The 22,796-nt window shown below is 45.1% G+C and overlaps 1 long non-coding RNA gene across 1 annotated transcript; it reads right to left on the bottom strand.

Annotated features, from left to right (window-relative positions):
- Positions 1–7,661: 7,661 nt before the first annotated feature.
- LOC119136013 lies at positions 7,662–14,448 on the bottom strand. The gene is made up of 2 exons (XR_005100657.1): positions 9,140–14,448; positions 7,662–8,623 (listed from the first exon to the last, which is right to left on the bottom strand). It is a non-coding gene; the product is annotated as an uncharacterized LOC119136013 (long non-coding RNA).
- Positions 14,449–22,796: the final 8,348 nt, after the last annotated feature.

Here is a 22,796-nt window from a genome sequence, read left to right as displayed (position 1 = left end):
CCTCAACAGGCCCGAAGGGAGTCCGAGGGGGCGGGGCAAGGGTCACCATAGCGACCGGGAAGCGGTGTTGTGTTTACTGACCTTGTTGATGAGCGTAAACAGGAAATATGCAGCACAGTGAAAAAAGGATTCATGGCTTTGAAGGTCAAGGCTGCCAGAAGATGGACTTTAAAGCTACGTCGGTGTCCACGTGTAGTGGGGACGCCATAACTCACGCACATACACACACACACACACGCACATCCAAGGCTTGTGATTAAAAAATGAGAGCAGAATATCACTCGTAACTCAAATGTTGGCTGACCTATATCCCCTAAATTTGTAAGTTGGCGTACTCGTAAGTCAAGAAATGTCAGTAATATAATTTATGGCAGTCACAAGTGGACGGAGGGAGGGGGCATCTCACATGTCCGACGAGCCGACGCCGGTTGGTTTTACGCTCGCGATTAGCATTTTGTGCGGTGGCTAAACGATTGCAAAACCAATTGTTGGTCAACTTCCCGTGTGTGTGTGTGTGTGTGTGTGTGTGCCATGTGGCAGCAGGGCAGCATCTTGCGGTCACATGACCAAAGTCCCACTCCTCTCGTGTTGTTTTCTCTCCTGACTTCCAGTCTGATTTTCACATGTCGGACCTACTTCCTGTTTGTTTTGACTTTCCCTCCTCGCCGTGAGGATGATGATGATGATGAAACATCTTCCTCCAGCGAGACATCATCGTCAGCATCATGACAACGAGTGGAGGAAGCGAGCATTTTAGATCACTAACACTTTGAGGCCTCGGGCCTTAGGTTGATTTTCGAATGACATCACTCGTGATGGTGGGTGGTGTTGCATTGTGTGTGTGTGTGTGCTGGGTTCCGGTGGCGTGAGTGCTAAGGAAGCTGATCAGTCAGTGACGCTGAAGGTAAACTGCACTTAAAAGTCTCCCCGTGCCCTGTAGTCAGGCTGCTTTGATGATTGTGTGTGTCACAAGACAACGGGGTCAATTTGACCCGCCAAGTTTGTCTACCAACTTTGGGACCGACGCCGACATCAAACGTCCGAGCAAAAGACGAAAGAACCGCACGAGTCGGGAATGCTGAACTATTTGCTAAAGTGCCAAAAGGTTGAGATGTTTTGGGTGATGCGTCACCTTCAAGTTATGCAATGCGTTATGTCATAATTACTGTTTTGCACTGTCGCCGTCTGGCACACCTCCCAACTTTTGTGCTCCTGTCAACAAGATTAATTCCTTCAATTTTGATTTATTTTTGTCACGCCATGAGGAAATGTCAAGCCGACAATATGAAATCGCCCACGCCCAAACACCTTTCATCAATCGCTCAATCGTTATAAAATCGTTTTGGAATTTGTAAAACTTCCGAACAATAGTGAACCTTAAAAGTGGCAAAGACAATGGAAATCATTTGTGCTAGCCAAAAAGTTCATGCAGAATCCATTTGTCCTATAAAGTCAGGACTTGCTCTCACCAGTAGGTGTCAGTAAAGAGATGGAGTTCATTTTGACACGTTTGCGTTGTCACTGAGCCAAGTAAGACAGGAGGAAACGCGTTGCCTCAAGCTTCTGGAACCCCGCCCACCCGCCTCACCTTTGGCCGCCAAAACCTGTTAGCTAACGCAAGTATGGCTAAGCGCTAATCACACTTAATTCAGCCTCCATTAGTCGAGCGTGGCGCCGCAAGTTGAGTCACCCTCCGGGAGATACAATCGAAAGCTGCCGCGCCCCATTCGCCACAGGACAATACCAACCTCACAATTCCCAAATTAGAATGTGGGTGATAGGGCGAAGAATTTTCTGTTGAGACAATTTTCTCCAGGCCTATTGTGCTGAAAACAATTGTCAACGCCCAATGTAGTATTCTTATTGAAAGAAGCTTTTAAAAATATTCCTATTCTCACTCACTGTGAGGACACAAAAAGACTCGCTCGCAGTTTTTATAAATAAAAGACAATGTGTGCTTTTTTTTGGTCACTCCTAGCTGAATTTTAGTAAGGGACGCATCCATTTTTTTTTTTTTTTGCCTAAATGTAAACATTGTTCAAACATCAGCTTAAAGCTATCATGTGAGGCTTGACAAGAAAATGAAGCTTCAATTTTGCTTCGTGAACCAGTTGTGTTTTTTACCTCTTTAGAAAGCACTGTTGGTTTAAATAAAGGTTTTTAAGCATTGAAAAAAGTGCCGCCGCTGCTTCATGAAGCAAATTTGAAGCTTTATTTACCCATCACTAGTTTCTAGCCTTTCACTTCTCGCACTAGCAAGTAACAACGACATCAAGGCTTTGGACGAAACGCTTAAACAGTTTAGTGTCAAATATTCTGTGAAGTGGGAGTGTGTACTACTGGCGTGTCCCCAGTACACTTGTGGCAGGCCTCAACATCGGAATTGACTCCAAACGAGTGATCAAAGGGCAAATGGTGGTACATGGGCGCATCCAGAAGACATGAGCTAGCATGGCGTCCGCGCCACCGCTTTGGTGTCCCGCGAGGAAAGCAAACCTCAAGTGATGTTGTCTTTCATTTTGGGAACAATGGCGGTTTTGTGTGCCCGTTTTCACTCTCTGACGTTTGGTCTCGGCGCTTTCATTTTGGAGCTTCTCGCATGAGACCAACATTGCGCTTAATGCGAACAAGACGTTTGGATGTCAGTGTGACACGCGGCCGCCGCGGCCGCTCGTAAACTTCAAATGTGTTTTCTGGCTTGTTGGAGGGTGACGCGGCGACCGCTCCCGCCTGTCAGTCAACTTGGAGACGTTCTGGCTTGCATAATCACGTCGGCGGGAAAACGCTTGGCGACACCGCTGTCTGTTCGAAGGCCTCCTGATTGTGTAAAGGCCGCGGGGTTTGTTCCTTCCACGTGGGGGCTACCTCAAGTGCAACCTGCTGACTCAGCTGACCGCTGTTTTTATTCGGAGAGGGGTGTGAGCGGCGGAAAGTCCCGGCAACGTTACTTCCGCATGTCCATCTGTCCTGCTCAAAATAGGGCCGGACAGGCAACAGTCAGGTGACAGAGACTCGAAGGGCGAGCACCTTAGTCGACTGGTCAACATTTTATTGACTACATATTTTCCTTTCACTTTGTGCATTTTTGACTGCATGTTGTATTCCTTTATTTATTTTTGTCTAATCAGATTTTAGCCTCAAAATGCTTGCGGTCATCAGCACACATGAATATATTTATTAGTCATGAAAACGCTCTTATTTCATTAAACTTTTCATTAGGAACAGGAAAAATTGATGGGGAACGTTTTTGGGTTTTTTTTTTGCTCCACGACCGAATTTCTCCACGATGGACTTTTTTCTTGTTGAGTGTGTCAAGAGTCCGATTGATGTTTGATAAATGTGCTGGTTATTTGTGTGTCAACCATAATAAATGGTGACATGAGTGTGTGTGCGTGTGCCTTCCTTGACTGTTGTGAGTGATGGTCACATGACACGAGTGTGGTCTCTGTCTGTCTCCGTCTGTCTGTCATGAAACAAGCGTTTGGTTCCGCTCTTGGTCTCTAATTTGGGTCACGCTGATTCTTTCCAGCTTTGATCAGTTTTCCCCGCCGCCCGTCATCCATGCCCTCCCAATTCTGTGTTCGAGCCCCCCCCCCCCCTCGGAAAGTCCAATATAGAACGTTGTTTTTAGAGCGGGTCACATGACGCTACACTAATGAGGAAGATATTTAAGAGGAAAAGTTGACGTGAAAAATCCATCCTACTATCGTGTTTTCGGACCCAGAACCTCAGAACTGTGACGCTGTCGTGCTAAGCAATAGGCCACAGTGATGCCTGACACAAAAGAACATTCCCTCAAATTTTGACCGTTGCGACATGACTTTTCACTTTGTCGAGATCAACAAGCTTTTGATGTGACTTCCAATTTAGCACAAGTTTGTCTGGGTGGTCTCGCAGCCCCCTCTTCACCACGCAATGGTGCGAGGGTGCTATCAAGAGACGAGGGGGTGGCGGGTAAAGGTGGTGAGAAGTGTGTTGGGGGGGGGGGGCTCCCTTAACTCAACTCCCACCCTTCACACTTCCTGCCGGCTTCCTCCGGGCCTGTGAGGAACAAACTGCCCACACATCACATGCCCACAGCGAGGACCCCTGTTGCACTACATGCAAGTCGAACACACACACACACACACACACACACAAGCACACAGCGCTCGTGCTGGTTGGACGTGTCCTACAAGGCGCCTCATCCTCCACCAGCCGTCTTCTCCTCATGTTGTCTGGCAACCATTCGACATCAATGGTGGCCTTCAAAGTGCTGTGAACCCTCAAACATGCCCACCGCAACAGTCTGGTGTGTGCGTGTAAGTGGGCGGTGGTACCGGGCCCCGACGCGGAACATGGCTGCTCGGTGGTGTCCAACGTGGACAATAACTGTCAATTTTAGCCTTGTAAAAGTCGTTCTTTGTTTACAGAGGAGTCTTTGCAGTAAGAGCGTTGCTAACTAGTTTAGCAACCTGTTGACTGAAGCGTCTGGTAAGATAACTTGATTGAATCCAAATGAATCATGGGAAAGTCTTGTTGTATTTCATCACGCCGCCACTGACATACGCCGAACACTCAGATTAACTCTGAAAATGACTCCGATGTGTCACGCAAACCCAACGTACATCGCTAATCTACGACGATTGTTTCCCAATCCGCAACTTTACAAACACACACACGGACAGACACACAACCAAAATTTAATTGGCACAGATTAGGCAAAGATAACCGAGTGCAGTGACTCAACACTGGGGGATTATGACATTAGCGTTTAGCTCATTTAGCAGCTAACTGTGCTTGAGCTGCACCGGTGACTCATAATGTGAAGATTAATAAAGAAGTGGCTAAGTAGCACATGTGGCTCACAACTGTGAGGTTCTGGTTTTGAATCTAGGATTCCCTCCTGTTTGTTTTTCTGGCCAAATTCCGAATAAATGTTAGCATGTTAGCTTCAGTTCATGGTACGTGAACGCTTTCCCGGACATTGGCTGGGTTTTCCCGCTTTCCTCCAAAAGAAATTCAGCTCTGATGGCCGTGCTGGGAAAAAACAGCAAAAAGAAGAGCGATGTGCCAGCATGACTCACAAAAAATGTTTTGCCGCACACTTCTGCTTTTTTGGGTCCAGAGAAAACGTCAAAAATACAAACTGAAGGTTATTTCAGTTTGTCTGCGGGAGAAATAACGTCACCCCCCAAATGCACTTCCTCCTTTTTTGCACGCGAAAGGCGGCAAGCGGGCCCACTTCCCAACGCTGCTTGCGGCGTTTTCATAAGTCTGCGTCAACGCCGTCAAAACAAAACAATACATAATAAAAACATTGACTTATTTACTCGTTGTTATGTTTATGACTTATTCTTGATGTACCGCCTCTCTAGCTTACGTAATGTAGCGAGAGGTGGCTAACCCGAGTTATTTTCTTCTATAAAGCTTAATTCAATTTCCAAACAAATAAAGTCCCTCTATTTATTGTGAATGCGTCTTCTCAATATTTCATCAAACATCATTTCAAATCAACTTTCATCACTTGCTGGAAAAATAAACAAAAGTACCTTACTTGCAATGATGCGAGTTCACTCCGGTGGTCCAGACAGCAAGGGTGGAGAAAGCAACAGGGGCGGGTCCAAAGCCCACCAGGCGATGTCAGCAAAGCACTCGACAAAGTCCTCCAAGTCTCAACCGGTCCACTCCAGCTGGTTCCTTCTCTTCCTTGGCACTTCGTTTCTCCACACAGGCCTTATTTATTGCGTTAGCTTGTCCCTAGTTGCTTAGCAACGTTCGTGCGCTAGCATTAGCCGCTGTATTAGCGGCTAATTCCACTCAGTGATGTCTTCTGTTGAGTAGTTCACTCAACCGACCAACTTTATCCTAATCAACGTTTCCAAAAGCATCCTTGCTGAATACTTTCGCCAACTTACACTTTCTGTATCCATTTGAATGTTTCTCCCTCGTCTACCTGGTCGTCCGTCTTCTACCTCGTCGTCCATCTTCTTTCCTTTTCCCGCGATCCACCTTTCGTGTCCTTTCACCCCGGATGTGTTTCACAATTTACAATAACCATTATACAACACAAACCTATTATTCCTTTTTGTTTTGTTTTTCTTTACCTGTTTTTCTGGCTTGGTTCTTAATTCTTTCGACCTGGTTTTCGCCTTTTTAAAAAAGTTGTTTTTTTTAACTGGGTTCTTAACATGGTTGTTGAGTTTTTTACTCTTCATTATGATTCTTGCCATTTTAAAAAATATATATATAGTTTACTTTCTCGATTGTGTTTTTTGTTTTACCTTGGTTTTGCAATTTTTAAACGTGTTGCTAATTGGGACCTTCACTCATGTTTTTTAGTTTCTTTAAAATTGTTTATGACTGTTTTTCATGTTTTTTAATGTTCATTTCGTTAGTTCGTGGTGATGTTTTTCACTGCCTCTTCGTTCTTGACAGTTTTTTTTAAATAGATTCTTAGTTTGATTTTAGAATAATCATCTCGACATTATTTTGAAAGTTTTGTCATTACTAAGGATGTAAGATAAATATTTTAGCGTAATAAATAAATAGACAGCAGTATAAATAAATACGTTTCCATTTGTTTTTGACTGGTTTATACTTGTTGCAACATTTCACACGCACTGTCTTCACTCGCTTACGACACTATTCACTTTTCACAGCGTTTGTCAATTACTTCCTCATTAGTTCGTTTTAAATTCTCCTCAATTCTTTACTTTTTGCCGAAATGTCGTCACGTCTGTCCAGGGGCTTCTCGTTCCTCACCTTCATTACTTTCATATGATCCAATCCAAGGTTTCGTTTTTAATCAACGTTCTTTGTTGGGGTCTTTTGTGTTGTGTTTTTTATCTGCAGGAAGATGAAGTGAAAGTGTGTTGAAAGTGAAGGTTTTTGTTAATTCAGTCAGACGGGCGGGAAGGAAGTCCCGTGTGCACGTGTGTGTGTGAGCGTGTGCGTGGTCTGTCTGCGAGTCGGACGACGAGCTTCAGTGAGAACTTCAGCTTTGTCTTCACTCCACAGTTGACTTCTCACTTTTTTTTCCTGTCATTTACTCTGAGTGTGCGAAGGGCGACTGTGTGCGTGCACGCGCACGCGCGCGCAGACGTGAAGTCAAAGAAAGAAGCGTGTAAATGAAAGAAAAAAGGAGCTCTGACTTCCAATTGCTACACGCCCTCTCATTTGTCCTCCTACACACTTTACCGGATGTGCTGGCCACATCATAGGGTACCCCCAAATTACACCACACACGCACACACAGTGTCTTGTGTACATTTATTTCTTTATTCATATGTTATATTATTGAAATAACAGAGAGAAGTGATGTGCTGTGCGTTTCAATGCTGACTCAGCGGGAAAAACAAAGTGTGACATTTTGGGGCGCCAGTAAACGCGTCAGCTCACACACACTCAAATGTCAGCGTGGCGACATGAGGGCGAGGAAGTGGGATAATTAGAGCAAAACGGTCAAGCCAATAAAAGAAAGTTATGAATAGCAGCACACGTGAAAAATATATCCTTTGGATCTTTCACTTGCACAAAATAGATTGCACGAGCAGACACATGAACATTTACAATGTTTGAACTTTAGTTAAGGTATCCTGGAGATATATCATAAAAACAAATATTCCAGACAATGACATAACGGATATAAAGGCTGCTTCATGACAATAAAACCAACTTCATTGCTTTGTGGATGATGATTTGAATTCATTTTCTACTGTTATTAGCCAAATTTAACATCAATATAAAGGCAACTCCGGATATACATTGCAATGACTTGTTTAAAAAAAAAAAAAAAAAAAAAGAAATAAAAAAAGAAAGTAAAGGTGATTCTGGGGACAAATAATTATAACAATGCATATTTAGTCAATTTAATAGCACATATATTGTGTTTCTTTCTTTATCATTTAACTTCATGTTTTGCTTTTGAGCTATGAAAGTGCAACATTTGACCATTGCATCATCACGTAACATTTTTCAACTTCATTTGTATCATTGCAGCAATGATTATGATTAAATCTGGGAGTTTTTTCACTCGCTGGTTTCCATGGAAATGCATTGGAGCCGTCCTGACACACCAACACTAAACACGCACACACACACACTTCTCCTTTCACGTTGTAATGCTGACGTACTTTCTTCATTGGCAGACGCACTTGCGTGTGTGTGTGACTTCAAAGTGTAACATGGCTCAGTCTTCACTCAGCGATTTCACATGAGATACAAGTCAGTGTCATGACAAAGATACTCTTTAACGGGAACTGTGTGTGCATATGTGTGTGTGTCTTTAGTTCCTTAGGTTACCTGAAGCCTTTTATCTGTGACCCAGAGAGGGAGAGAGTATCAGCACCATCGTCCCGGTAACAGACAGAAAAGATGACAAGAGTGTGTGTGTGTGTGTGAATGCAGGTCAATGTGTTACAAAGAACATATGCAGTCAATATTTAAACCCATTAAAAAAAGCTCCTGCAGCCTAAGTAGAGTTCATGGTGTGTTCTGATTGGCTGATGGCCTGACATTGTGATCCTGTGTTGCGGTTGAAGTTGTCGCTCCAGCAGGCCGTCATGAAAAATTCAAACTGGACACCTGCAGGTGTGAAACTTAACGCCTCTCACTTGTCTTTCGCTTCCTGCACACGGAAGATCTGCCGATATGTGAAACATAGCACATCTTTAATTAATGCCGTAACATATATGCTGATTTTTTTAAAATCATCTACATACACAAACTTGCCACCATTTCCTAAATTGGCAAAGAACCAGCATCTCTCCTTTCACTCCTTCCTCTATTGTCCATCTTCTGTTCTTCTTCAGCTGCTGGCATCTTGTCAGCCCCGCAGGACAATGCTGCTGGATTCAGGTTGCCTCGTGTGTGTGTGTGCGTGTTACTGTATTTGACCCGCTGACATTTTGAACGCTAGGCCTGCTGCGCTGTGCTTATTCAGGCTGTGACTTCAGACTGTGTGTGGGATTACAAAAAGTGTGTATGTGTGTGTGACGTCTGGCCTTCACACACCACACACACACACATGGCATATGATAACACAGAAGTGGTTATTTTAACACAGCGGTGTGTGTTTCAGCTTCCTAAGCAGATGAGTCCAGGTGGAACAGCAAGACGAGGCTCCAGTGTGTGTGTGTGTTTAGAGAGCGGCATATACCTTTAACATCTCCACAATGCCGAGAATGCGGGCCGTGTGATCCCGAGCGCAGTTGTCGGCCCATAAGGAGAGCGGTGCGGCCGTCTGAACATTTACACGGCGGCCCTTCAAGCGCCTTTGAGGGCCTGGCCGGGCGGCGGCGGCAACAGAGGGAAAGTCGAAGACGGCGACAACGACCGCGATGACGCAAATATTTAGCGTTCATCGGAGGAGCATTTCAAAATAAACCTCCCACGCATCTCCCAGCAAAATAAAAGCCCACTTCAAGTTCAGTTTACGGCGCCAACGCAGAGTTTACATCAGATGGGGCCAGTATACAAATATTTACGCAGCAGGGGTTCAAATAGGCTAAAGAGTCCGAAAATAGTTGACGGTACGCGTGGGAAGCTGAAAATGATACAAGCTGATACGAAATGATAACAGCCAGACAATAAAAAAATCCAAACAACAAACCTTTTCTACTTTCTTGCTGACACGTGGGATTGTTTACACGCAATAAAACAGTTTGGGTCGTGATGAGAGTGTCACGTGACCCGCGCCGTCAGCCCACCCGGTCGTGTGAGTTTTGCGTGGCGGGACGCTAACGGCGTTTGTCCTGCGGCAACTGTTGCGCTCGCTCGTTGTTTTTCCACTCAGTCGGTCCAACAAAATGGTGGAAATAAAAAGTGGAAGCCTGAGAGGAAAAGAACAAAGAGGAAGAGAGCAATCAGTGAGAGCTGTCAATCAAAGCGCCCACCCAGCCAGTTAACAGACACATAAAAAGTGTGGAGATACTTTACATGCTGCTTGGGAGATGTTTAGAAGGCTTCACCATGCAGAAAGTGAAAGAAACACACAAGTGAAACATTTTTCCCCTGAGCAGCATGAAGATGATACGAGACGATAAAAATGCACGATAATCCAAAAATGATATCAACATGATGTATTGCTCCATCAAAACTAGAGGTGCATCAATTAATCAATTGATCGAAAACTAATCGATTATCGTCATAATTGAAATCTTTGGTACATGGATTAATCGTGTAGAATCCCCGTTAAAAACGATAATCGACATTTTTGGACATTACGCGCCAAACATAATTAATTCGCATTTGTGCATTTTCTACACTGCCAATTTGAAATGATGTCCTGCTTTTTAATAAGTACAAGTAAATGTTTTTTAAAAACGGACGAAAGGCAGCAAGACGATTTTTTAGAAAAAAAAATGAACACAATACACGCAGCGCATATGTGTGTGAGTGTGTCTGTGGGTGTGTGTGTGTGTCCTGTCAGTGCAGATTTACGGCAGGTTTGGCCTTGAAACGGATAATGCTTGAGAGCAAGTGTGTGTGTGTTTGTGTGTGTTTTCATACATGTGCGTGTTTTCTCCAGGTGAATAGTTGGTGTGTTTACATCGACGGGAAAGTTAGCCGGCGGCTTGTCACGCAGTCATTAAGCAAGAATGTACGGCAGTACAAAAGTCACAAAATGGAGATTACGACGGCTACGCTTGTCATGTGACATTGGTCGGCTTGTTGTGGTTCGAATCGTGCCAAAAACGTAGACCCCCCCCCCCCAACGAGTGTCCCTGCCCTTGTGTAGGTCACCCTGCCCGTCTGCCAACTTTAGGGCGGAACTCATTGACTGCTTACACTTGTAATCAGATTAAAGTAATCAGATTACTGTCACCACACACACAAATACAATGTGTTTCCATTTCCCTTAACATCCTAATGAAAAAAATCGTTTCTTATGATCTATTTTTGTATCCGTGCCAAGACGCATGATGCTAACTAGTCCAGTAAAGTACTGGTGTCAAACTCAAGGCCCAGCCGGGGGCCAGATCTGACCCGCCACATCATTTGATGAAATGTTCTCGTCATGTGTTTGAAAATTGCATTTTTAGTGGTGAGATGAATTGAAGTAAATGATGAAATGTACAAGCACACCTTCCTCCTCTGGAGCCTCCCGTCTGACTCAGAAGATGTGTAAGTGCTCCACTCCGAGACAGCCGCCATAAATAACGGCACTCGTTGGGGTAGTGGGTGTGACGGGACAGGTTAAGATGAAAGCCTCCCCGTCTAGCGGCGTCTTATTAGAGAGCTTTTAGGATGTAAACACAGAGCAAACGTACACTCAGAGCTTTCTGCGCTTTTCTGTCCACGCCACTCCCTCATCCTTGTAACCGTGGCAACATCTCATAGGGATAAGAGTGAGTGGTTCAAATATTTTGCGACAACAAAGTTTACATTCGACGGACATTTTGGCCTTGTGGATGTCAAATACGCCAGGTAGCTAACAGGTAGCTAATAGGTAGTAAACACACACACACTTTGTGTCGGCGTTAGCGTGCCGAAGTTTATTGTGTGTGTGAGTGCTTTTTTTCCCCCCCCTTCTGCCCAATTACAGGTTTACAGTGTGTGTATTTCTATTTGTGTGTGTGCTGAAGGCTTGAGGTGTGCCGCTGTAGCATTGTTATGCTAACAGGGATTAGCGCCGTGTCCTCCCTGCTGATGCCATTGTGAGCGAGCCGAGCCACAGCGGGGTTGTGTCTACACCGCCCAGCAGGACCGACTCTCTCGCTCTCTGGCTCTGGTGTGTGTGTGTGTGTGTGTGTGTGGCGTTGTGTGCTACCTGGCCTACATTCTTGGATGACCTGCTGAACGTGTGCACGCGTCATACATTCAAAGTATCAAACTATATTGGGCAGTGCCTGGTGAATCAGAACTTTTTGTTTGTCACTGAGTCACTTTCTAGACGACTTCAAGTCGGTACAGACAGTACGTACTTCTTCATTCTTTCTTGGTCTTTTCTTGTTCTGGTCTTCTTCTGTTTTTCTTGCTTCCTCTTCTTCTGTCTTTTATGAGCGCTGGGATTTTCGTCTTTCCCTGGTTCTTGCGCTCTTGCTTTTCTCTGATTGGCTGTTGAGGTTCTCTGGGAAGAAGAAGAAATGACCATAATGAGGTTGCTGAGGTGCTCTCATTTAAAACTTTCTTTTTTTTCGGTGATGGTTAATGTGAATCTGTGTGTGTGCGTGTGTGTGAGGGAATGCTGATTGTCTTTTATACAGCAGGAAATAAAATTAAATGGCGGACACACACACACACACACACACACGGTCGCACAAATAGTAGGTGCTTTGACAAAAGCTGAGATAAGATCTGAATTGCTGGCAGGGATGTCTCACGCACACACACACACAAGCACACACACACATCCAGTACCCACTAAAGAGGCCTTTACTTCCATGCCAGTTTAATTAAGCCGAAACAATGGTGGCCCAACACCTGAGGCCAAATGCCGTATATAACAAACCTTTACTCTCTCTCTCTCTCTCTCACTCACACAGAGGACGCCGTGAGTTCAAAGCGTGGCCCCGGGCTGCTGATGGAGGGAAGAAGAAGAAACAGAGTGAATGAATGAAAAGAAGCCAAAGTACCTGCAGGGGTCAGAACAGGTGAGCTTTAATGGAACCTTTCCCTTTCACATTCACCCACCCACATTCCTGTGGAACACTTGCCCGTATAATAAAGCAATCTGGAAAATATTCTTGCCTGATGATCATTTGAATTGAAAACGATGCAAAATAGAAGCAAGGAAAAATGTGTCGCGTTCAAAGTCGGCGGGACAGCGGACGTCTGTCGTCACCTTTCACTCTGTGATGTTTTCTGGGGAGCAGGTGGGATTGCAGGTAGTCATCTCCGCCCCCCCCCCTCGACGCCTCTTCCCCGGGGCTGCGACAGCTGCGAACCTCCCCGGGTAACCGTTAAGCTAACCTCAGGCAGCGTGCGTTGCGTGGAGGTTGCTGGAATCTGGGACAAAGTTTTCACTTCAATTTATTCAATCACCAAACATACTTCAAATTTGGGTTGAGGATTTAAATTAGGATGATGGTTTTTAAAATTGGATAAATGGTCAGTTGTAGACAGGGAAATCTATTTGAAATTTTGTATAGTGCATTTTTGACAGATTTTTCAGCGCATTTGGAGTTTTCCATTTTGGAATAATAAAACATTCAAATGATACTTAACGGTTGATGACTTGAAAGTTATCCTGAGTCATTTGCATTGACTGTTCAGGAAAATCAACTGTCAATGAAATTCCACCATGACCTGGAAAAATGGATTTGAGTCCGATTCTTATCTTGTGCGAGCTGCAAACCCTCGTTTTTGTTTTTTTAAAAATGGAAAACACTTCTTGGGGTCATGAGCTGTGTTTTAGTTGTTTCAAGTTGGGTCTTGTTCATGTCCTGTTTTGCTCTCACCTTTGCAGATTTGGGGGTCTTTAACACTTTTGGGTCGTAATTTCTTTATGCAAACATTTTGGGATGGTCGAGTGAGGGGGTCGCACACACACACAAACCTCCTCATTGTGGGACCACAACAAAGCAAACCAGGAGGGGAAAAAAAGCCTTCTATTTACCTGGAGCACATCTCCGTAAAGAATGAGGGATCAACACCATATTTTTCTCCCTCTTTTACAACCCCCCCTCCCTCACCCTCATTCAGCCCTCCTCACCCATTCTGACGGCCACATTGTCGGGAGGACAAAAGGCCAGGAGGCAGTGAACGGGGAAGGTAGTCACATGGGGGGGGGGTGACCTCACCTGATAAGAACCTGAATGATTCCATTGATGGAGACAGGCTTCCCTCCAAAATTCTTCTTCTTCACACTTGCTGGACCACTTTCTTCACTGCTCTTGCCTGAAATGTTCCTTTTAGTAAGATGTGCGAATTTTAATGTGGATTACGGGAATACACAATGCTCATTTTGCCTTCCTGTTGGTGTCCCAATACTTCTGATGGTGTGGTAGTAAAGTGAAGGATGAGTGTAAAGAAAGGAAAAGGGTGGGGGTGGGGGGGGCGGAGGACTTACAGGTTAGGAATTTATACGGCGCCGTTGTACGTTCTGCCGAATTATCCCGAATGAACAGTTTGTTTACTTTAGCTGCGAGGCTGCCGAGTGAAGCGGGTCAATTCGGGCCGTCAGGTGACCCGCTTCTTTGTCATGGAAAGAGGCGGTGGTAGCGGGTGACTCGGGGGGGCCTCGATGGATCCTGGAGGGGGCGGCCCCAAATGACCGTCAGGAATGTCACCTGGAACAATGACGCCATTCTCCGCCACAGCAGCGTCCATCATCATTAGAGGTCAGCCGCCATCGCGGTGGGGGAGAGGGGGGGCGGGGTCTACGGTCGGGGGCCGCCGACTTTGACTCGTCACCCCGACACTGGAAGTACAGTGACAGCAAGTTTGCCTGCGCTTCGCTAGGGCTACCTTGATTTACGATAATCTGGTTGAGACAAAAATTCATTGAGCATCTTCATGATTAACTTCGTTTGAGCGCTGACAAATGTAAGTTTGGTCAAGATTTAAATTTTAGTAAAAGAAAAAAATCAACAAGGGATGGTTCACACCTGGAAAAACTGTGCGTGTTTGTGTGTGTCTGTGTGTGTTTGTGTGTGCAGGCGTCCACAGTTGAAAACGTTTGTTGTTGAGTTGAAATTTGCATGTAAAACAAGTTAATGAAGTTAAAAGGGCACGGAATTTTTTGGGTTTGTTTGACTGCATAACTTGGTCACGTTTGATGCGATCGATCGTAATCAAAGTTTGCAAATATTTTCCTTTGAACTGCTGCTTCATTTGCATATAGCGCCACACACTTTTTCCTTCATTACGGGTAACTCCACAACTTCCCCGCCTCCCTCCCAATTCGTTAGAATATCAAAATATGTATTTCCATAACAGTCCTTTAAAAGCCATTTGAATGCTGCAAATGAAGACACGCTCGCTGCGGATATTAGACTCGTTTTAAATGAAGCCCTCCGAGCGCTATGTCTTAACACAAAATATTGTCAAGTGATCAAGGTGACAGACACAAACACACACTTGGGTCAATCCACTTCACTCTGAGCTTCGTTTACGTTGCCGCTGTGGGCAAACGGCTAGCATTAGCATTAATGAGCGGCGGAACAATGGAAGGCGACGGGCCGCTGTTAGCGTTTGCCTAAACTTCCTTTCAAGCCTCACACCTCAAAGTCAACGTTATTAGCATCATTTGCATCGGCAGCTTTGTCATTTAGCAGCCCTCTTTCATCTATCTAAACACCTTTAATAAGACTTTTGACTTCATTGATTAGCCATCATTGATGTTTTTAAAAAAGATTTGGAAGCCATCTTTATTTTTTCTCAAAGCTAATTTTATACTTCATTTAGCGTTTACTTTCACTTTGGAATCAATCTCATTCAAAAATGTGCGTTAGCCTGCAAAATATTCCCGCCTTAAATTTTAAAATTGGCGATTGTGTTTTTTTTTAAACATGATATTAAAAAGTCTGTAATTGCATTGTATGTTGTTACTGCAGACAGACATCTGCGAGAAGATTATACTTTGGGGGTCTTTTGTCAGGAGTAGGGGCTGCCGATCAAGCTAATTAATCCGGTCTGCGCGTGGACCAGCTAGCTAGACTCAGATTAGAAACGCAGGCAGTAAAACAAGCACAACACGCCTTGTTTGTCGGACTCTTAAGCTGCTCAAATGGCGCAAAAGGACAAATGAGACGAGATCGACCGCAGCCCAAAATCCGTCGGGTGCGACGTTTAACGTTAGCAGACGACCAGCTAGCTAATCTTTTTGTCGCAATGACAACGGCCTCCTTCAGACAACAAGAGCTTGTTGAATGGGTGTTTCCAACGTATTTACTTTGATCTTGTTTTAACCCTTACACAATGTAGCCAAGCTACGAGAAAAGACACATCACAAATCTAGCTACAAATGCTACATAATGGTAGCATCGGTTAACGTCATCAGAAATGTAGCCATAATTCGCTTCTCCAGGGGCTTAGCAAGTGTATATAAGAAAAGAAATATATATCAATGATGAGAAACTTCCATTTTTGAAGCACTTTTTAAGTACATTAGCATGACAGATATTACAGGGGAGGGTTTAAATGACCGTCAAGGAATGCCCAAACACAGTGAGTGGCGTGCTCACTGCCACCCCACCTTACCCCCCGTGAAGCGGCTGCAGGCCAGATTTGAAAGGGATTTGTTTGACCTGAGGGGGTGTTAGCAGGAGGCCCGTGTGTGCGTGCGTGCATGCTCAAGTGTGTATGTGTGTGTAATGCTCAGACAGACAGTAAAACATATGTCGCAGGTCGGGAGGGGCTACGCGGCGTATGTTGCGCTCTCTCTGGAAAGTCCACTGCTGCTTTACGGCCGGCCAGAGGCACGGCGCCAATATGGAGGAGGAGGAGGAGGACCCCCGAGGAGGCGCGTAAATTCTCCCCGCTGCCAGGCGGAAAAGACGGCAGGAGGCGTCAAGCCTTCGGCCGTGGCCGTCTGCCAGCCTGTCTCACATTCCAACTTCTTCATTGAAGGAGATGTTACGCTCCCAAGAGAGTACTAGTTGACTCTTGGAGATTCCTGACTGATTCCAATGAGAACATCCAACATTAGCTTTTAAAACAAAAATGGACTCAAAAGTCCTTGTATGTATCACAGAATACGACAAACTTCCGCCCGTCAGACAGCAGATAGTTGCTGCACCGCGATTGGCCAGTTTACATTGAGGGGTGTGGCTTAGCGAAACAATGACGAAAACAATCTGCTGTGTTTTTACTAGCTCCGTAACATCCCTGGTGGATTGCAACAGCTTGCCCCCCTCAGGGTTGGTTTCAGGGACTCAGTGGGGGGTACACACACACACACACAACCCCGGAATTCCTAACCTGCATTCATACTTGGAAAGTGCCAGCAGGTTATTTATTCTCTTCCACCTTGCATGACCTGCCAGCCAAAACAGAGACTCCACGAGGAGGGCCACGTGACGTAAAAAAAAAAAAAACGCCACGTCTTCATGATCTCAGAGTCACCTGAATTGTTTCCTTCAATGACTCAAGTCCCACGTGAGATTGACGTGGACTACCTGAGCGCTGATTCAGCAACAGGTTGGGTTGGTTGACCGGGGGCTTTCCCATCAGTCGAAGAGATGAAAGAGAGGACACTAACCAGGGGCGTGGCCCGGTGGCTCCGGCAGGAAAAGCCTGTCTCCGGCCCGTTAATGATGGCCTTGTTGCCAAACCGACTAACAGTCACCGCCAAGTCACGTCTGTGAGGAAATACTACGCCTCACCTATAACCTGTCGTTGAACTGCCAACCTGTTAGCATGTACGGATGCAGAGCTAAACCAGACCAGACCGTGTGTGTTCCGAGGCTTGATTAGGCATCTGATCATGCCCGAAACTCTTCTGAACCCGGCAGTAAATCTTACACACACTGATTAGTCTCATCTGACAGTTGCTAATCAAGTCTAAATGATGTCTGTCAGCACCCCTTTGGGAAATCTAGACTTTCTTGCTCTCTCCTCCGCTAGATGTCTTCATTGCTCGCTCACACACAGCTAGCGACTTTCTCTACTCCATTCCTCTGCGGTGTATCTCAGTGAAGTTCTCACTAGAACAGATTTCATTTTGGAGTAAAATTCTTGGATGGTTGACATGCTAACAGTTAGCATCAACAGTCACGGTTTTAAAAGCAACGATGATTTGAAAGCAAATATGGGGCGACATGTAAACAGACCGTATAATAATACTCACAGGTATATTCTTTATCTTCGACAACGAAAGTATCTAGAATATTTCGGAGTCACTTACAGTAGAAGCAGCAGTTTTGTTCTGCGGTTGTGCCTGCGTGACGGTATTATACTGCCCCCGGTGGCCAACACTGGTACAGCACAAGGAGCGGCACAATCAATTGGACCGTAGGATTGAGTCATAATGCACAAACGATTTACATGTAATGTAATATTGGTGTTGACATCATGCATGTGTTTGTCCACTTTAAAATGGCCCGACATTGGATGTCAGTTATAAAATACTTTCACAACAGGTTGACGGTGAAACCCCTAATATAATAAATGTCCTTGAGCAGGGGGGGAAAAAAAACACACACACAAGTGTAGTGATCCATCAACATGAGCATGAGGCCATGTTGGCTAACAGTGCTTTGTAATTTAGCAACAAGGAAGGAGAGTGTGTATTTGTGTGAATGTGTGTGTGGCTCTGGTTAACCTTGGCAAGTTTCATTAGTGGCCCAAGGCCGGCAGCAGGGCCCGGGATGAATTAGGAGGCTGGGGGCCACAAATTTATCCCGGACAAGGCCTTCCCTGATTAAACCTGCCGGACACACACACACACACACACACACACACACACTTGTGCACAAACACACACGGTGCTGTTTTTGCGAGGACCTTTGGTGACAGGAAGCGACTTCATCAGCGTTAGAAACCAGCGTGTGACTGAACCTGATTCCAAAGTGACGCCAGGGTGATATCTCACCGCTTTTTATAAATATAAAGCTAAAAATAAATAACAGCTATAAAGAATCACTGGCGACAGTTTTTTTTTTTTTTTCCTTCTGGGTTTGGAGGGCAAACCAAGGTCGCAATGGGTTCACGAGGCTCGTCCCCTGATCCCCTCTGAGCCTCTAAGACCCCTCTGATCATCTCCGGCAAATTTCAGTGGGACTTTTTCAGAGGCTATAATATTATATACTCGTGTTTAGCGCTTCCTGTGAGTAGTTTTTTCGTACACATTGACAACACATTTCTCTTATTTCTCCACTTTCCAAAGGGTTCAGAGTTCATCACCTAAGTTCCGCCCACTCTGTGTAATCTAGAGAGGAAGGGGCGAGGGTCCGGGAGGGTCGTCAGGTTCGGTGGACAGTTTGCAGGGTGACTGAGGTCACCCTTCTCAACCTTACGGATGATATTAACCTGCTAATACTTGTCAGCCTATAAGGTCAACCACTATCTCTCACACGTACACTGCGGGCACATTGCAGCAAAGGGTTAAGCGGCTATCGTCAGGCCTGGTTTTGTCAGAGAAGATTCCAGAAAAACCCCTAAGAAAGATTATCTCTACTTAAGTAGATTATCAAGTGTCCTGTAATATTTCTTGAATTGATTTAGCCTTTTTCAATCAAATTGTATAGAGTATAATGCTATTAATAATTCTTATATTCATGCGCGCCAAACAATTGATTCATTATCATTAATCCGATGATAAATATTGGTAAAATAGAAGTGAATTTAGCATTTTAAAATTGAATAATTAGTATATAAATTGTAACGAAATCAATCAATCCATCACTTGCTCGCTATGTTACCTAGCTAGCTCGCTATGTTTGCTAGCTAGCTCGCTATGTTAGCTAGCTAGCGATCAGGTTGATTGGTTAGCAATCTTGTGGATCCACTTGTTCACAGTGGAAGCATGCGCTTTACTTAATAAAATACAAAAATGTTCTTCACTGGATTGTTTTTGACATTTTGGACCACCAGGCTTTTAGTGGAGATATTTTAAAGATCATAGGGGAAAAAAAGAGGGGAAACACATCAGTCTGGCACACTTTCTTCTTTTTCGATTTCGTGTGGAGGAACTTACTCCAAAGGGTGCGTTTGATTTATTCTGCTGTGTTTCCTCCAATGGCTCATTTCTATAAATCACATGTCAGTGTGTTTGTAGCCGAGAGGACGTTAACAAGAGGCCGCAGTCCAAACAGTCCAAACACTGAGCCCGTATAAACCTTCAGGACGCTCCATCCATCAGCGTCTTTTTGCCGCCGAGGAAATGTTTTGTCATGGGCTGAAAGCCAACGTGCGTTTGAAGTGCGCTTTTACGTCCGCCACTTTCTCGAGCTCGGACCACATGCGGCGCCGGCGGGGGTGCGGGGCAGGGGTAGGCGGGGCCCGAGCCCGTCAAGGCGTTGTCGTCGTCAAGGGTAAAAAGTTCACTTGCGACGGGGTGAGGGCGCGGGCGCCATTTCCATGGAAACGGCCACTTACGGCATCCTTCCTGTGTGTTCGTCCCGAAGGCGACCGACTGACTGACTAAGAAGTTTTTTTTTTTTTTCTTCCCACGACGCAGCACTGCAGAGCGCCGCCAGATAACATCTACTGTCCGCCCAAGAACTTCCTCTCTGGCCTCGGGGTATAGCGGCCGCGCTGGCGACCGGCCTTAAGTTTCGACATTTTAGAACAGTACTTTTTATCCTAAATAAACACGTAGTGACCATCCCTCCGTCCCTCAATAAACAGGCGAGATGTTTTCGATGGGCGATTCCATTTATTTGCAGATTGGCACTCACACCGTTAAAACAAGTAGACAGGAAGCATTTTAGTTTTAAGATCAGGACGAAATAGATACGTGGTCCGTTATAAGCACAAAGCGAACAAAAGGAACCAGAAAAACACACACAGATTATGACAAGCAAGCTGTGGCAGAACGCCGGCGTGTGTTGTACCACCGCTGTGCTGCTCGTATGCGTGCCGGAGAAATGAAGTGTTAATGAGGTTGTAATGTGTCACTTACACACACACGTGCGCTCACACACACAGATTTTTGCTGACACAAAAGCACAAATTTGGGTCGGTCAGTTGACATCAAACATGCACACTCGTTCATCTTTCCAATATTTAACCTCATCCAAACACACACACCTGTCTGAACAACAGCTGCCCTGGGAATCGATCCGGAGCGTGGCCAGGATGAGCCCATCACAAGTGTGTGTTTACATTTGTAGCTAGAAACTCACACGTATGATTTGACAGTTTACATGCACATTCATTTCACACAATCACAATGCCACACACACACATATGACGACACAATTTCACTCAAATAAATCGAGACACATCAGAAGCAGACGCGCAAGAGCACCGCGACCCCACCCCACCCCACTTCACCTTGACTTGTGTATTCAGTTGCAGCTTGTAAATGCTGTCACCTTTGAACCCTGCCACAGGACAAGAATAGAGGCCCAGACAAGGGTTACACACACGTACACACACACACTCTGGATGTGCATTTGTGTGTCTGTGAAGCAAGAAAGACCAATGGAAAGTCAAAAGTGGATGGATGGATGGATGGATGGATGGATGGATGGATGGATGGATGGATGGATGGATGTGTGTGTGTGTGTTGTGTGTGTGTGTGTGTTTGTGAAATCTGATCTATAGTGTGGCTGATCAAGGGAAAGGGGGAAGGGGTTAAGGATGGACAGCAGCAGCTTTCACTGCTATGTAACACAGCAGTGTGTGTGTGCGTGTGTGTGTGTGGCAAAAGAGCACCTATAAAAAGGCTAGAGTTACCCAACGCGGGCTATAGGTCTCGAAAAGAGGAGAAAAAATAACAATAGATGACACAAACACGCACATGCATAAACACACGCACACTCTGCGACGCACTTTGACCTCTTCAGCTGCCACCCTGCTTGCTTTGGGCTTCATGCCGCGCGACAGGTGAACTCGGTGATGAGCGGTCGCTTGGGATCACTCAAACGCCTTGAATTTCACAAACACACACACACACAAATACACACGTAGCAACAAAGAAGCTTGAAAGCATTCATATGGACGACACAGAGTCCGCAAGGTCACGGCCGGATCGTCGCCCGGCCACGCGCGCTAACAAAACCGCACGCATACATGAATGTACACTGTTTATATATATATACAAACACACACGCGCACACACACACGTACACACCACTCCCTGCATTTCTCTATGTGTGAGTGGTGTCATTAAAAAGCTCGCACCTCTTTTGTCACTCTCACTCTGAACTCAACCCCATTAGCTTGCTAGCTAGCTAATGGAGCTCACTAGCTAGCATGTTTCTTTCATTTGGAACATTTTTATTAATAAAATCCATATGTTCATGCTGGATAAACAGCCCTCCGATTAATTTCTAAAAATGTCTGTTGTCTGAGTGAACGTTCTGAACTTTTAAACCAGACAACTGTCACCAATTTGGCCACTAATTGAAGATACTCGAGCTACTTTTTTTTTTTTTTTTTATAAACAGAAAATCCTACTAAATGAGAGTAGCCATGTCTGCTCTTCTGTAGATAAACAGCAGAGCAATAAAGACGAGTGAAACAGAAAGACAAACACGCCGAGTTTAAATACGGAGCCAGACTTGGTGTCTCCTCTCTCTTATTTCTACTGTGTGTGTGTGTGTGTGTGTGTGTCATTACCTGCACTAGTGTATGGTGGGTGGCGCTCCCACTCAATCTGTGTGTTCTCCCAATTAGAATCAATTTGGCTCCTCAGCTGCCCCCCCCCCTAGATACACACACAACCCACACACAGTGACAAAAGGGAGTCACCAAAAGTGTAACAAAAACAAAATGAAGTTCCAGACACGCATTTGTGTCAACGGATTCCCAAATCGGAGTTTTACTGAATAAATGTAAACGTGGTCACGTGGGATGACGACGTGTGCGTGCATATTTTTCAAAGGTGCAGCAGGACACGAGCCCTTGGCCTTCATACTTTCTGTTTCACAAACCGCGTGTGTGTTTGTGTGTGCAAACAGAGCTCACCTTGTTCCAACACCATAAAGTGCGTGCGCGTGTTTTGTCAGTGATTGACCGCTCGCGTCTCAACTCAGTTAATAACGGTGTGTGTGTTTTGTGTTTGCATGCGGGTGTGTGTCAACATGATTTTGCATCACTCAGACACACACATGTGCAACTTTTCATTGCGTTAAACTCATCAGTCTTGGTTTTGATCACGAGTAACTAAATATTAACTAGCTAAACTGTGTGTGTGTGTGTGTGTTACACTTATCGCTTTCTCGTGGACTTTGGTGACATACTTCCTATTGTGTGTGTGTGTG

The sequence above is a fragment of the Syngnathus acus genome, chromosome 16, assembly GCF_901709675.1.
Source record: "Syngnathus acus chromosome 16, fSynAcu1.2, whole genome shotgun sequence".
NCBI classification, from domain to species: Eukaryota; Metazoa; Chordata; class Actinopteri; order Syngnathiformes; family Syngnathidae; genus Syngnathus; species Syngnathus acus.
Note: the sequence above shows the minus strand (reverse complement) of the source record. Positions and strands in the feature narration are given on the sequence as shown.